Source organism: Octopus bimaculoides, chromosome 2 (assembly GCF_046866305.1).
Source record: "Octopus bimaculoides isolate indiv1 chromosome 2, ASM4686630v1, whole genome shotgun sequence".
Classification (NCBI taxonomy): domain Eukaryota; kingdom Metazoa; phylum Mollusca; class Cephalopoda; order Octopoda; family Octopodidae; genus Octopus; species Octopus bimaculoides.
The window spans coordinates 115260681-115278705 of record NC_142929.1 but is presented as its reverse complement, the minus strand read 5'-3'; the positions used below and the strand labels follow the sequence as shown (position 1 = coordinate 115278705).

Here is an 18025-nt window from a genome sequence, read left to right as displayed (position 1 = left end):
CAAAATGATTATTAATCTGTTTTTTTTTTTTTTACCAAAGTAATGATTATTTCATAAAACAATTGAATATAAAATATTATTTCAATGTTTATGACTTTTAAATTTATCTAATTAGTCTTAACGAAATTTCTGGAACAAATGTACAAAATAAAAAATAAATAAACAGATTATACAGACTTTTGAACCAATTTAAAGAATGAATTGCGAAAAATAGAAATGGTATAACAAATAAACAATCTCTTTTATTTGATACATAGGTCAGATTATAGACGATAAAATAAATTTATTTTAACATAATTGATTTTATTAAAAAATTAATTTAGTTTGATAATTATGTCAAGAATATTTGAAACCTCAATTTAGCGAAAAATAAAAATGTCAATATGCTATATGACTTGTCAATGAAGAATTGAATGAAATAATGTGAAAAATAAACCTTTCCAAATGAATTGGATAAAGTAACTCCTTTTAAAATCATATAAGTCTGTAATTCTAAAGTCAAGAGTCTTTTGATTTAAAGCAGTTCTTGAGTAAACCATAATATTTGAAGGATTAGATTCTCCAATAAGGGTCAATGACAAGAAGGGCTTCCAGCAGTAGAATATTGTTTCAACCCATGCCAGTATAGAAAAAGTCTATACAAAAATTATGATGCTGATATTTCTAAGAGAGTATATAGATGGGGTGGTTCTCATGAACACTGTTTTCAAAGGATACTTGTCACTAACTACTCAACTGTGGATTAGGAATGGAATCTATATATCAGTCAGGCTAACTAAAGAAATTATTTAAGTACCTGGCACAATGGCTTAACCCTCTAGTATTTAAAATCAGCCATATCCAGCCCAAATATTCTGTCTATTTAATGTTTAAACCAGCCAGATCTAACTTCTCACACCTACTCTACAATGACATTTTAAAAATAAATAATTGCACCATTGAAGCCTCAGAGCTACAAGATAATGCAGGATTAATTCAAAACAAAGTGAATGAGTAAGCATTGCATTTGAGAGAGTAATCTGAATGCTAAAGAGTTAACAGAATGACTACTATAGTAACGTTTAAATTCCTGACCATATTAGACTGAAATCTTATACTCTATTTCTTAACACTAGATGTTTTGATGTTTAACATGAAGCATTTAAATATATTCTTTATCACTATATGAAGAACAAACCACCATCACTGGAAATATGCAAACTAGAAAGCATATCAGCTATCTTAGTAGCAAAAACCTAAAAGGAATCTAAACTAATTAAATTAGATGTAAAATGTTGAAGAATATGTGGTGTTTGTAGCTTTTAAAGTGACCTAATATTTGTTCATTTATTGTTATGTCTGCTTTTCCAATGCTGGCATGAGTTGGATGTAAGCTTATTAAGGCAGTATTTTATGAATTCATATTTGACTTCCAAGTAAGGGATTTCTTATACCACTGGTCATCACAATGTATATGTGTTTCCATCTAACAATTTCACTCACTCACCCAACATTGGTCAGTTTGTGGCTATAGTAGGAGATGCATATCTAAGGTACAATACAGTAGTTATGAAGTGAATTCCACAACCACACAGCTATGCCTAGTCTAGTATATTAAATCATAATGAGCAGATCCAAATGAAAGTTTCATCTAAACACCAATGCTGCTACAGGCTGCCAATTTGGTTAAGCTTAATTTAAGTTAGTTTGATGGAATTTTGTGGAGAAAAGGTGATCTTTAAGTGTTTATCAGAAAAAAAAAAAAATTATAGTGTTTTGGTTTTTACAAAAATTTAAAATATATCTAGTAAATATATTCTGTCAAAAGTTGTCAAATAATTTATAAAATGTAATTAGACTATGATCATATAAGTAATTTTTGCTAAGATAAGTGAAAAGATATGAGAAAAGAAGTAATTACTTTTAGACAGCCATTATATTAAAAAGTTACTTACTGAATAATTGAAACGAAACTATTAGAGAAATGAAAAATAGTTAAAGTGCATCTTGACATGTTTATGTTACAATATTCATGAAGATGTTTCTCATTTATCATGAGTCTCAGCTGCCCACGAGAAAGTGTTTTTTACTAGTTCTTTATTGACAACATTCTAGGAAGCCAACTAGTAAAAGCAACCACAACTCCCTCAAATTACACTCTACTATTTTTTAAAAATGCAAAGATACATTGGACACTTTAGTCCTAGAAAGACTACGACTCAAAAAAAAAAAAAAAAAAAAGAGAAGGGAGAGTATTTGATTTTAATTCTGCTCAATCAAGTCTAACCAATAACTTAACAACAATAAAACTAATAAACATTGTGGATGTAGGGAAGAGACTGAAGTAGATATTCTCAGAAACTGAGGGTGGCAACCTAATAACAATCTATTTTAATGTGTTAATAATACTCAGCAATTCTAAACAAGTGTTTTGGAAGCAACATATTTGACCATTATCATATCTAGCTCTGAGAGATTCTTGCAAATGCTACAACTATGCAATGAATGTGTCTGACAACTCTGACAGGTAAAATACGTATAATCGCATCATCAACATACTAGTTTCACAATTCAGGTTTCTTTTAGCTTTCTCCAGTTAGAATTCATAACTATCATTAAATTTGCTCATTTGACAGTTTGGTATTCCATTGCGTAATTTTTATAGTACTGAGTGGTTTCTGTAAGTTCTATGTTTGTACTGTGCAGTCAAGAAATAGCCTGATCAAATGTTTATGTGTTGAAAATTCCACTCTCTTATCTCACCTAAACCAATAAAATACTAGGTCATCATATCAGTGTTTTCTGATAGTTTTATTTAGGTGTCAGGTGACATGCATTTTCCTACTAAACCACAGTTATCATGCAATTTTCTTGAATATTCATAGTTTTGATAGACACAATGTCATGAAATCAACTATTATCTTGTATTTTGCATGTTTGTTTCTCAGAAGCTTTTTTAAAAGCTTTTCTGTTTGACTTATTGAATTAGTAATAATGAAACCATTGGACTAAGTGTAGCTTAACTTTACGGTATTTAATTCTGGACTTTTGTTGCAAATCCTTTTATAGTCGATTTAATTTTGCTTTCCATTCCCCTGGGATTAATGCAGCTATGCTGCTTCATTGTAAAACATGTCATATATCTTGTTAAAAGAAATTGCATTCTGTTCAGTATAGTAAATATTGGTTTCAAATTCTGGCACAAAGCAGCAATCTTAGGAGCGAGGTAAGTCAATTACATTGACTCCAGAGTTTAACTGTTACTTATTTTATCAACAGCACCAAAAGGATGAAAAGTAAAGTCGACCTCAGTGGAATTTGAACTCAAAACATAAAGCATTTTCCCCAATGTGCTAGCAATTCTACCAGCTTGCCACCTTAAGTATAAGAAATATTAAAATCTAAAATCTCTGGGGACAATAATTTTCAATTAATGAGGTGTTAATAATATTCTGTTATAATTTAGTACTGAAAATATCAACTGATTTTTTAGAGCCAGCACTATCTTATGGAAAATGTAAACAATGCATCTTACAACATGCTTATGGAGAGAAAAAGAGGGAATAGTTGAATATGCACTTTGATTTTTGTTGCAATACTCATCAGCAGTTCTTCACCTCCTCAAACTAGCCACGAACTCATTGCTCATGAACCTTCTAGCATTAGGGGCAAAATTAAACTGGATAGATATCATTTTCTTAGCAGCCAGATCAAACATTAAATTATTGATATTGTTATCATCATCATCATTATAATCGTTTAATGTCTGCTTTCCATGCTTGCATGAGCTGGATGGTTTGACTGAGAACTGGTAAGCTGGGAGGCTGCACCAGGCCCCAATCTGATTTGGTAAGGTTTCTACAGCTGGATGCCCTTCCAAATGCTAACCACTCCAAGAGTGTGGTGGGTGCTTTTGATGTGCCAGTCAGGCAGCACTGACAATGGCCACGCTTGAATGGTGCATTTTATGTGCCACCAGCATGGATGCCGGTCAGGCAGCACTGGCATCAGCTACTATTAACAGTATCTTGTTTCATTACTATAATGTACTATAGAGTATATTTATTGATTTAAATGAATATACCATGTTTTGACAACTGTAAACAATAGTTCTATACAATTTGCTCTTGGACAGAAAAAGACAAAATTTAAATGAAACTTTTGATTTCTGTTGGAATCTTTATCAGCAATCGTGTATTCCCACTCACTACCGACAAACACACAGCTTATAAACTAAATAAAGAAAATTGCAAATTCATTTATCCATTTTCACTTTAAACTCAAATATTAATGGGTTTCAAAGCAGTTGTGTTCATGGATAATTAGAGAAGTCAACAGTTGTTGACTAGAATTCCAATAAGGGCTGAAAAGTGATTTCAACTGTTTCTTCTTTTTCTGTCCATGAGCATATTGTATAGATGTATCATTTACATTTGTTGTGAGACAATGTTGGCTATTATATCTATAGGCATATTCTGTAGTACATAACTATAATGTATAAGCATCTCTCTCTCAATACTTTATCCCCCTGCTCTCAATCAAGGGCTCAAGCAAGCAACTTTGAGACCTCACTAGTACCAGTGACATGAAGAAGTTCTCAATGAATGTCACAAAATGGTTGGCATTTGGAGGGGCATACAACAGTAGAAACCACGCCACATCAGACACTGGAGCTCCATGCAATTCCCAGACAACTTGGATATTGTGAAGCCTTTCAACCCATAGAAAATAGACGCTATATTATGATGATTACAGCAATGAAATATAGCACTTAACACACCAGTAATTTACTATTTGACCTAGCTGCCAAGAAAAATGATAAATATGCAAATTTGTCCAGTTTACCTTAATCTCTAATATTAGTAGGTTTATAAGAAGTATGTTTGTAGATAGTTAGAGGGAATGCTCATGAGCATCTCAACAAGAATCAAAACACACATTCAACTGTTCCCACTTTTTCTATCCATGTGCATATTATATAAACATATTGTTTACAATTGTCGCAACACAAATATATGTTATAACATATAGATATGTTCTATAGTGCCTTATAGCAACTTTTTAATAATACTTCACTCTTTCAATTGTGGTTTGAAACTACATGTAAACCCTCAGTCCTAACAGGGTGGGTCTATATTTTCAGAATGAAATCTAATAAAAATAACATATATTATAGGCATCTCAGTTACCAATTACATAGTCCTAATTTATCCACTGAGAGAGTCTCTTTGGCAGCTGCTCTACCTTTGATCATAAGTGAATCTTAACTGGCAAACATCTTATTCTTTGGCTTTTACCCCACCAGAAGTACACATATACAACTTTAATTTCTGACAGTTCACCACGGAGATATATCTCACATGGTGTAGCAAGGATGATATCAGATTTCTGCAGTTCTGAAGTAACAAAAGTAGTTAGTTTTCTTTTTGGCATACTCCTTAAAAGTTTGAATATTTCTGCAGAAATAAATTAGCTTTACAGGTTGTAAATTTCTGTCAGCTTTCATAATTATTCTTGTATTTTTATCATTCCATTCTTAGTGATACCTGTAATTCTCAGCTTACACTGACTTTACATCACCTTTAAGGAATAATGTATGTCTATCTCTATGGTAATATATGCTATTTTTTATGATGTTGATTTGTTGTTTTCAGTTCATTTACTACATGATTGTCTGTTAGTGTTTTAAAACACGAATAAAATCCTCAGCAACATCTGTCAAAAACGAGACATAGGAGCAATAAAAAAATAATGAATATTTTTTTTAAAAGGCCAGTATTTTCCTTATATTTGATCATAAATTCCTACTTCTTTGTATGTAAATACCTATAATAATAATGATAATAATGAAAATAATAATTTTTGGCACAAGGCCAGCAATATCGGGGGACGGGATAAGTCGATTATACACACCCGTGTTCAACCAGTAGTTATTTTATTGACCCTGAAAAGATGAAAGGCAAAGTCGGCCTCAACACAATTTGAATCAGAACGTAATCATAAATGAAATACTACTCAGCATTTCACCCAGTGTGCTAATGATCTTACCAAATCACCACCTTAATAATAATAATAATAATAATAAATGCCCAAATGCAAAACCAGGCATTGGCTTCTGATTTTAACTAATTGGAAGTGTTATCATGTACATTGTTTTGTCTTGATATAAAAGATGGGCTACAGCAAATATTCTGCTCAATACCACAGATTTGCTTGTCAGTTGTTTGACCTTAACCAGTTGAGCATGTCCCTTGGTGGCTGACGTTATGTGCATCTCTGATCATGAGCAGAAGTGGGGGAGCATCATAGCCATGTGTTGAGAGGTAGTCTTTGGGGTTTGAATAATTCACCTTTGGAAACATGGGGGTGTTTTGCTCAACATCCTTAAACAAACCTGATTCAGGGACCTTTTGAGCAGAATGGGCTACTTGACCTGAAGAAAATTCTAACTGGGCCCCACCTGCGAGGTCATGCGCTGTTTATCTTGATATGAGATCACCATGTTGCGCACATACGGTTGTGATGCATGTGCCTGGTGTACCCTTATCTGACGGGTAGTCATGATGGGTATACTGGGCTTCGTATATTTTACCCCAGTGTCACTTTGATGGCATGCACTGCTCTCTCACTCAATAATAATAATAATAATAATAATAATAATAATAATAATAATCATAGTCTCTAAGACAGGTGCAAAAGTGATAAATTGCCTTCCCTACTGCTATAAATGTCATATACTTTATTCATTGACCCCAGAATGATAAAAGCATAACTGATCCTGGTGGGATTTGAACCGAGAATAAAAAGAATTGACTCTAAAAGGATGAAAGGCAAAAGTGATCTTGGCAGAATTTAAACTTGGAATGTTGTGGCAGACGAAATACTGCTAAGCATTTCGCCCGGCATATTAATGATTCTACCAGCTCACTGCCTTAATAATAATAATAATAATAATAATAATAATAATAATAATAATAATAATAATAGTAATAATAATAATGATAATGGTTTCTGATTAAAGCACAAAGCAATTTTAAGGGAAGGGCTTATTGATGCCAATGATTCCAGTACTTGATAGATACTTCATTTTACCAACCCCAGAACAAATAAAATGCAAATCTGACTTCAATGAGATTTGGAACCATACATTAATAATCATTTCTAATATAGGCACAAGGTCTGAAATTTAGGGGAAGGTGGGACAGTTGATTGCATGAATCCCAGGGCTCAACTGGTACTTGTTTCAGCAACCCAAAAAGGATGAAAGGCAAAGTTGACCTTGGCAGAATTTGAACTCTGAATATAAAGATGTATGAAATGCCACTAAGCATCTTATCTGCTGTGCTAATGATTTTGGCTTTGTTGTAATAATAATGATAATAATTCCATAAATATTCTTGATAGTTATGATGGTTGCCTGAATAAAGAACAAAATCCAGAATATCATGAATGTAAGTAACCAGTAGCAACAGTAAAATGTTTCTGAATAGGAAAGAGAGCATTTATTACATTGTCTCAGATTGGCCAGGTTTAGTAAATATTGTAACTATGTACACTGGAAAAAAAAAGTACAAACTAAAAATAAAATAAAATAAATAAAGTTATAAAAGATGAAACTTGTCTCAGGCTGAGATACATAACATCTTCGACCACTCAGCTACCTTCAATTATAATAATACTTGTTTCTGAAATAGGTGTAAGGTCAGGGATTTTGGAAATGAGAACAGTCGGTTATATCAATTCCAGTACTGGGCTGTTTATTTATTTTATCTTATCAACCCCAGAAGAATGAAAAGCAAAGTTAATATCCATGGGATTTCACCTTAGCTTGTAAATGGATGTAAAAAAATACAAGGAATAATAATAATAATAATAATAATGACAATCCTTTCTACTGTAAGCACAAGGCCTGAACATTTAGGGGAGGGGATAAGTCGATTACATCGACCCCAGTTTGTAACTGGTACTTAATTTATTGACCCCCAAAAGGATGAAAGGCAAAGTTGAGCTCGGCGGAATTTGAACTCAGAATGTGAAGACAGATGAAATGCCGCTGAGCATTTTGCCCAGCAAGGTAATTATTCTGCCAGCTCACTACCTTAATGATAATAATAATAATAATAATAATAATAATAATAATAATAATAATAATAATAATAATAATAAAAATAATAATAATAATAATAATAATAAATGCCCAGATGAAGTGCCAGGCAGTGCCTCTCATTGGCTTCTGATCTTAGCTGATCTTAACTGTACATTGTTTTGTCTTGGTATAAGAGATGGGCTACAGCAAATATTCTGCTCAATACCACAGATTTACTTGTCAGTTGTTTGACCTTAAATAATTGTGCATGTCCCTTAGTGACTGATGATATGTGCCTCTCTGATCATGAGCAGAAGTAGTTGAGGAGCATCATAGCCATGTGTTGACAGGAGTTCTTTGGAGTTTGGATAACTCACCTTTGGAAATATAGGTGTTTTGTTCAACATCTTTAAACAACCCTTATTCAGGGACTTTTGAGCGGGATGGGCTACTCGACCTGAAGAGAAAATCCTAACTGGACCCCACCTGCAAGGTCATGTGCAGGTATACTTGGCTTCATATATTTTACTCTAGTGTCACTTTGATGGTATGTACTGCTCTCTCACTCAAAAATGATGATGGACGAAAACAATACCTATTGTCATAGGTGCTCTGGGAATGACAGCGAAACAGGCTGATTACTACCTAGCTCAGATACCAGGAAACCCCAAAATGGCTGAAGTTCAAAAGATAGTGCTCATGGGAACTGCCCATATCCTACGTAAAATACTGTCTATGTGATCTCAAATTTTAAAGCAAACACATAATTTTCTTATGGTTTCTTAAACATTCACTTGAACAAAACTGTACAAATCCAAATATATGGTACCCTAGGCATAACACCTACATGAACTTCTAACTTGTTGTCTCTTGAGGTCTCTGGGTGAGACTTGGATCCAACTTGTACAAATGCAAAACAAAAGTCAAACATAAAATAATAATAATAATAATCTTAACTGATTGGAAGTCAATATGAGACTTAATCTTAATGAGAAACTCAATATGGGAAGTATAGAGAAAATAGCAAAATACCAAGACCTAGCCATTGCAGAGGCTATGGAAAGTGTGAGTAAAATGTATCCCTGTAGTTATAGGTGCATTGGGAACTAACCCTAAAGATCTGAACAGATGGATAGAGGAAATAGGCATAAAACCTAGTTTAGTGCAGCTCCAGAAAACAGTATTATTAGGGATAGCTAGGATATTTAGTAAGGTTCTTGGCATTAAGGTTACTTGATGTAATTTGATATTAAGAATTTTTTTTTTCCAACAACTTAATTTGTTGTGCATATATGAAATAATAATAATAATAATAATAATAATAATAATAATAATAATAATAATAATAATAATAATAATAATAATAATAATAATAATAATAATAACATGATTTCTAATTTAGACACAAGGCCAATAATTTTTGAAGGGAGGGGCTAGTTGACACCACTAACCTCAGTATTACTATTAATATTTTATACCAGCACAACAGATTAAACTGTTGGAAAAGATACCTTGACAGAATTTGAACCCAGAACATGAAGTGCCAGAAAAAAAATACCGCTTTGCTGATTCTGCCAATTCCCGAATCACATTTAAAGATTACAATGAGAAAGAATGAAGCAAAATGTGATATCATGTTGTATAGTAATTTATAATTCTGATAGCAATGTTAATAATATATGTAAGTCAATAACATCTGCATTGTCTTCTTTTGCAGTAAAATCTCTTTAAGATTTCTAAGAACAGAAACGTTCAATGGTGGACACACTTAGCAAGCTCTGTCAATGACATGTAATTGTCAATGTGTCTTGTAACCGAAGAAGCTAAATCAGGTGGAGATGTGATGTCTGACAGTCCACCAACACTCTGGGTGATGTCTTGTGTTTTTAACACAAAAGTCTCTTTGAAAAGTTTCTCTGAGAAAAAGTATTACAGGTAGTGGAGTCTATGTTTGTATACACATTATAAATGGTTCTGCAGACTAGTATTTTTAATCTAAGGCTGTTTCCAGTGTGTATACTGATATATTTTCATTTAATGTCAACATCAATAGAACAGTTCTGACTCATCAGCAAACTGTGCTTATATGAACCAATGAAAGGAACTTCTATGCAGTCACTCGACCTTTCTCAACTCGGGCACCACTACCTTAAAATAACATATGGCAATGGATAATGAAATGAAAGATACTCTGTTCTTGAGATGAAAAGATGGGAGGGCAATGGTTAGAATCTTTTGATTATAAGCTTGTTCAGTCAATGCTGATCTAGAACTAAACAACAACAACAACAACGTATGTGTGTGTGAGAAGGTTTTTATTGAATGAAGTATGTTGTATGTAACATTAGCATTAAGGAAGGAGAGAAGGAGTTAATCTACTTAATATCACTTAAATTAATATGTTACCCATTTTTCTTATGTGTGTATAGAATGAAACTAAACTGAATTGAACATAAAGTATGAGTTGCATTTTGTCTTTGGTTATGATCATCAGTAATAAATCTTGTTTAAAACCATAATGCCATGTATTATTACCAATGCTATAGCATCACTAAATAATGAGGTTTGGGATTTGTCTTCATGATAAAGGTTTTAAAATTTTATGGGTTATTCTTTTAAAGTAAGGCTCCACACACACATACTGTTGAATGGAGCAGATACTTAGACTGTTGTGCAAGACTTTATCTTAAAACAGTGAATATTCACTCACACAAATAAATTATATATATTCTTTCATTTGTTTCAGCCCTAAGGCTATGGCCATGCTGGATATATATATAAATAACACACACACACACACACACACTAAAAGAGTTGTTAAAACATTACTTTTTTAGAACAGCTCAGTGTTGGGTTTTGCCAGCAGCTAAAATAAATAGCGAGGAATTGAATCCTCTCTTGGGTATCAATGAAATGTACCATATCCTCCTCCAATGTAACCATGAATATTTCATGATAAGCTATGCTCAGGAGATTCTGGATAAATTTGACGATATTTTATGTTTCCTTTTTTTCAGGAACAGCTAGATGTGTTGGTGAACAGTCAGTGGTGTTGGAAAGCATAAAGATTAAAGTTGAAGTTGAGAAAAAGTTAGGTGACATGGAGGACTGGAAGCCATCTGGATATAAGAAAAGGGTTGCTTGTATCATGATGATTCACACTGGATATCAAAATGCTGACATAATGATTGCTTCTCAATGCTCTTTGAATACTGTAAAGGCTGTAAGACATGACATGAAGACTCTGAATGGGGATTGTGAAGCCATGGCCAACAGAAAGGGACACAACAGGTATTCTGACTGTGTCTGCATGCTAGAATTCAACCTCAGGCACAATTCAGACCACTATATGAAGCTGCTGGAGACTATACTCAATCCCTGGCAGGAGAGGATCACTATTGGAAGGCCACCATTTTGGCAGTAGGATTCAGCTCCTTGCCATATCTCTAGAAAGAGTCGGAAGGGGTTGTTGGATGATTTCTATGACTTCACCAGCCACAATTTCTGGTCCCCTTCTTCCTTTAATTGTAATTCCATGGATCACTATATGTGGAGTGTAGTCAAGAAAGGCACCAACCATACATTCAGCAACACCAAGGCTGAGCTGGTGGCCAAGATCTAGGAGGTATTGGTAGGTCTTGCCAGGAAGACAATGCGGAATGTATGTGCCAGGTTCCAGAGCTGTCTTGAGGCTATAGTGGAAGCTGAGGGTAACTACTTTGAGTAAACTGTTATCCCCCAAATATAATCTAGTTGATATTGTTTGATTTTTTAAAAATACTTTTATTTTTGGATAGAATATTGTTTTCTTTTCCTTTTATACAAACTGCCAAATTTAGCCTGAATACCCTATATGCAGAGCAGACAAAAGATGGAAAGAGAATGAAGTAGTCATTTAATTTGAGGATAATAAAGCATAAAGATATAACAAGGGTTTAATGATTAAAACCAGTAAATTACTGATATCTATTTTCTTAGACCTGTTTGAAAGCAAAAGAAGAAAAAAAAAAAAAATAACTTGTCAGAAATGTGATGTTTCATTAATGAAAACTAACTGACAGTTGAGTATTAGAACAGTAAATGAAAATGTTACCATAGATAATATTAAATGAGAAATTATTTCTGCTATTAATATTATCATCATCATGAGCATTATTATTATCGACCTAGTACAAGCTAATTTAGTTAGCAGGAATGTTATCTTGAGGTTTGGAGACAACAAATCTCCTTAAGTCTCAAGAATCTTTCTTAAGCTTCTTGCTGAATATAGGATGATACTTCTCTGCAGGTGGACAATGCAAGACACAATTTCACTATCTTTTAGTCTTTTAGGTAGCATTTTGAGTGTTGTGTGTCAAGAGTCCAAATTACCAAAGGAATAATTGTTGTCTCAGTATACCAAAAAGCTCTTTATCCTCTCATTGACTTTGAGCATCTTCAGGCACTCCAAGAGCCAGAAGTGTTGAACATTGACTTGAGCCTTCATGTAATCTATCAAGCCAACAGCTAATTTTTTCTTTCTGATTTCTACCTCATTTAATATCCTACTATCATTAATAAACAGCAGATCACCAGTTCCCCTTGACTTCTTTCTGCATCCTTTTTGCTCCCTTGACAATAAATTCTCCTTTTCCAGAAAGTTATATATTTCATCTGCCAATTAATTGTTATTAATTAATTTATTATTATTAACACTGTGTCAAATATGACACTATGTTAATTTTTATAGGGTTGAGTAAATAACCAAATCTAATTAACACTTCAGTAATAAGGATAATTATTTTATAGTTCCTATGGAGATTGGAAACAAAGAACATCAGAACTAAGGAATATAAAAAGATGGTATCTATCATGTCTGACATCTAACTGTCCTGAATTCAAATTCATACTGTGCTTAACTTCACCTTTTGTACTCGATATTCATAATGGTTTCAAATTTTGACACAAGGCCAGCAATTTTGGAGGAAGGGCTAGATTGATAACATCAACCCCCAGTGCTCAACTGGTACTTATTTTATTGACCCTGAAAGATGAAAGCAAAGATGACCCTGGTAGCATTTGAACTGATACTCGATATTAATAATGAAGTTGTAATTTCAAGGGAAGGTTCATAGTTCAATAAATCAATCTAAGTATATGTCTGGTACTATTTAATCATCCACTCAAACAAGGGATGAAAGTCAAAGTCAAATCACATAATTTAGACCAATGGGCTGGAGCTAAATGCTATTTAGCATTTAATTTAATGCTGTACTCTTTGTCATTCCTTAAACCTTTTCAATAGGTGCAATATTGGGAGAGGGGAGTGAGTCAATGAAATCAACCCTAGTACTTGACTAGTACTTTATTTTATCAATCCCAGAAAACTGAAATGCAAATTATTTGACACTGGCAGGATTCAAACTCAAAAGGTAAAGAATTGAAACAAATAGCACAAAGCATTATGTTCAATGATCTAAAATTTCTGCTAATTCACAACTCCAATATAAGTAATAATAATAATAGTAATAATATCAATAATCCTTTCTGCTATAAGCACAAGGCCTGAAATTTTGGGGGAGGGGACTAGTTGATTACATTGACCCCAGTACATGACTGGTACTCATTTTATTGACCCTGAAAGGACGAAAGGCAAAGTTGACTTCGGTGGAATTTGAACTTAGAATGTAAAGATGGATGAAATGCTGCTAAGCATTTTGCCTGGCATACTAATGATTCTGTTGGTGCCTTAGTAATAATAATAATAATAATAATAATAATAATAATAATAATAATAATAATGATGATGATGATGGTGATGTTGATAATGAGGCTGACATTGACAATAATGGTAAATCACAAAAAAAAAAAGGCATCAATATGAGCAACACATTTTCAATCCCAGCAACAGAATATAGTTTTATAGAATTGTATGTGAACATCAAGTATTATATATATATATATATATATATATATATATATAATGCAAATAATATATGAGTATATGCATATATACGTACATACCTACATCTACATGTATATATAGATGCATATCTGGGTACAGGACGTAGCAAAAAAAACGTGGACAAAATGATAAACGGAGTACAGAAAACACACAGGCCACATAGAGAACATTTCCTTCATCAGCTGCCACCATTCTAAAACTAAGCGTAACACGACAAAAACATCACACACACAGACACACATTGCGATAAACCAGACATTAGGCAACTAATACATACCAAAATGTGAAGATAGTAGGAAAGTTTTGAGTATCAGAAAATAACTTAAGGCAGTTATCACTGTTACTATATTTCTTGCTCCCATGGAAGCCTACTGCATACCTTTGGTATTGTTTTGAAGCCCTTCAACAGCTCTGAACAAGCAGATTATACATACCTATGTTAACTACAATGGAAAGAAATGTAGTAACTTGTTCATCATAGCAGAAAATGCTCCTTAGAACCTGGATAACATTTTGTTGAACAGCTACAATGTCAACCTAATGCAACACTGCATGCTCCAGTCAGTGATTAAAACCTGAATGTGAATGAAGAAATCCAACCAAGATGGGGTAGTTGACGCATCATTTACCGTACAGTTATAAGTCACCAATGCAAGACACATTGACAAGAATATCAATAATTTCCAAAATACAGATGACAAATGTTACATATTACAATTCTATATTTAAGAGGTGAGGAATTATTTATATTATTTACATTTGACAGATATTTGTACCCGAAGCGGGTTAACAACAAACAAGATGAAGACAAATATCTGGCAAATGTAAATAATGTAAATGTTACATGATCATGATGATGATCATGATCAAGATGATGATCATCATCGTTTCACGTCCGCTTTCCATGCTAGCATGGGTTGGACGATTTGACTGAAGACTGGCGAACCAGATGGCTGCGCCAGGCTCCAATCTGATTTGGCAGAGTTTCTACAGCTGGATGCCCTTCCTAACGCCAACTACTCCGAGAGTGTTGTTACATATGTTATCTATTTTATAAAATGATATCTCACATAGTATCAGACTATCTATTATTGACTCACACAAAATATATAGAGACAAAAACCCAGTGACTTAAGCTTCTTAAAAACAATTTTTGTGATATTCATATGAATGTTCAGTTGTTTTGGAAAATGACAATACAAAGGTCTTATGAAATTTTAGGCAGATTACTTGGTATGATACAATAATCAGATATTATACTCTAACCCATGCCAGCATGGAAAATGAACGTTAAATGACAAAAAAAAAAAAACCAATAATGTTTTAAGATTTAACAATTACAGATGACAGAGGTGTTGAGCAGAAAAGTCATCCAAAAACCAACAAAGTAACATTTTCTTAGATATTGAATTTTTTAATGTGGTAATTAAGAAGTGTGTTTGCAATTTCATCTGTAATTGGTTTAACTGAAATAATATATAATCATTTTGTAAAAACAGTGATGAGTTAACTATAAGAATAAATATTAGCATGCTCCACAGAATAGCAACACCAGCTAGCATCTGTAAGTGGCTGATAAAGCATTCTCTCAGAACTTTTTAAAAATCTTCTTAATTTATGTTTATTTTTGAAATGCAACAAGTTCTTTGTGATGCAATAAAATAAACTTTTGATAGGTTTTCTATTAAATAACAGAAACAAAAATAACAATAATGATACTAGTAACAATGAAGTAAATACACTAGCCTTCCCAGTTATAAATAAACCTTCTAAATGATATGGAATTTAAGTGAAATGAAGAGCCTACAAAGCTGACAGAGATAAAATATACTTATTCTATACACAAACGAGATGGGAGCTGTTACAAAAAGAAAACTAATAAAAAATATCAAGTGTGATTAGAAAACATCTTAGAACAAAACAAAAAGAACCTGATAAGAAAACAAAAAGAAAAAACAAAACAAAAGCATACTCTTATCTCTAAGGAAATAGTAAATTACAAACTAGAAGCAAATTACACTAACGAAAGAAATTAAGATTAAAGCAAAACAGAAAAGCCAAAATGAAATCCAGATTCCAAAATAACAGGACAAAAGTGGAGTAAAAAAACCCACTCCATGGCCAACACCTATAAGACTGGACAGAGAGAGATAAGCTAGATTGAAACCCAATAAAGGCTCAAAGACTTTGATTTAAAAGCAGAAATAGGTCTGATTTTAGCAGTAACGATCAAAGCACAATCACTAATAACTATAATAAGGATAGAAAAAACAATGCTAACATCAAGTGCAGAGTATGCAACCAATACAAGGAGATGGTTGAATACATTATTTCCAGCTGCCAAGTCCAATCATATTCACAGACATGGTCACATTGACAGCTATGTTTAACGGGCAATATGCTGACACTTCACTGTAAAACTGAATGTGGTATAAACATTTTCTAACACAGAACATGATGACAACAACATGGTTGCAATTATCTGGGATATGTCTACCAAGACTAACAAGGAGATCAAAAGGAATCATCCAGATATAATAATATAGGACTGGAATGAAAACATCTGAACTTTCATAGTTATCTTAATCTAACAATTCTGCCAGCTTTCTGCCCTTCTGATCATAACACTGCTTGCAAAAGGTGGAGAAAGAGTAAAAGTACACGACATAATGTCTTGTAAGTTAAAACAGCACAGTACCAATAGCCACTGAAGTGCAATTCAATAGCATAACTCAAATAGTACAGTTTGCACAGAAAACACCCTATGCAACAACCATCCGATAAGATAACACACCTCACACTACATATACACTAAAGAATGTTCACCCTCTATGTTATAAGCACTTAGAAAAATAATAGATTACATAGCATATACAAAACACAAACACCACCAAACAAAATACCACAACTCATATCACACAGCCTATAATAGACAAAACACTAAAATAGCACCAGGAACAATAAAACAATCTGCAGTAACATACAAACATTATTCTATATTCTTTAAAAATCAAATATAGCACACACTCAGAATTGCAACTGGTGTAGCAGATGAAGCTTGCATGGTGAAACTTGCATGAAACTGTTGGAAACATAATAATGTTTTCTAACACAAGCACAAAGCTTGACCTGCACTTCATCTACTCTACAAGATTTGATGTCACAATATAAAGGAACAGGATTAAATACTACAGTGTATTTTGTTCAAGATTCTACTGTTTCTGCCATTATCTGCCATTATAATTTTCAAATTAATAAGAATAGAGAAGAAAATAATAGAAAATATAAAAATAAGAAAGCAAATAATAAAGTCAAGGAGGAACTAAAAACATATGGTAAAAAATAAAGAGAAAACCCTCTCCATTGTTAGTTACCAGCAGCAAAACGAGAGAGAGGGAGAGAGAGAGAGAGAGGGAGAACTGATAGAAAAAGTCATTAATCATTAAAAAAAAACTGGACAAGTAGTAGAAACAGAATATTTGATTTTAGCTGTGCAAGATGTCTAGTCCTTAAAATGTCCAAATTGCACAATGCTTCACCAAAACTACTCCATTTTAATAAAATGGAATACTAATATTAATTGTTGACTAACATAAGATCAGCTTATTTTCAGCAGCCAGTCCTTGCCACATGTATTTCAGGGTAGTTTGCTCTAGACATTGGGCAATATGGAAATACTTGAAAACTGAAAATAAGTGGATTTATGCAGGTACCAAATATGATATGTGACTTTAGCATGGCAGCTAAAGTCAAGAACACCCAGAAAGAAATTGAAAAAGTTATCAGGGATCTCAAAAGAGGCATGATTTAGCATATAAACATAGCTTGTACAAAAACATAAACCGTACCCCCCACCCCCACCCCACCCACCCACCCACCCACACACACACTGAACCAAATAGGGAGCCCTCATCGGCTGATAAAAATAGTACCCAAATTTCTTTCAAATTCTAACTTATTACATCTGTGGATAAAATTTTAAAAGATGTGAAGAATGGTGGAAGCAGGGAACTGTA

At 33.2% G+C, this 18025-nt stretch overlaps 1 protein-coding gene across 11 annotated transcripts in view; it reads right to left on the bottom strand.

The window, feature by feature from the left end:
- Positions 1–18025, bottom strand: part of LOC106871173 (innexin unc-9) — a 740381-nt gene that overhangs the window by 16047 nt on the left and 706309 nt on the right. The gene's annotated exons all lie outside the window — the stretch shown is intronic.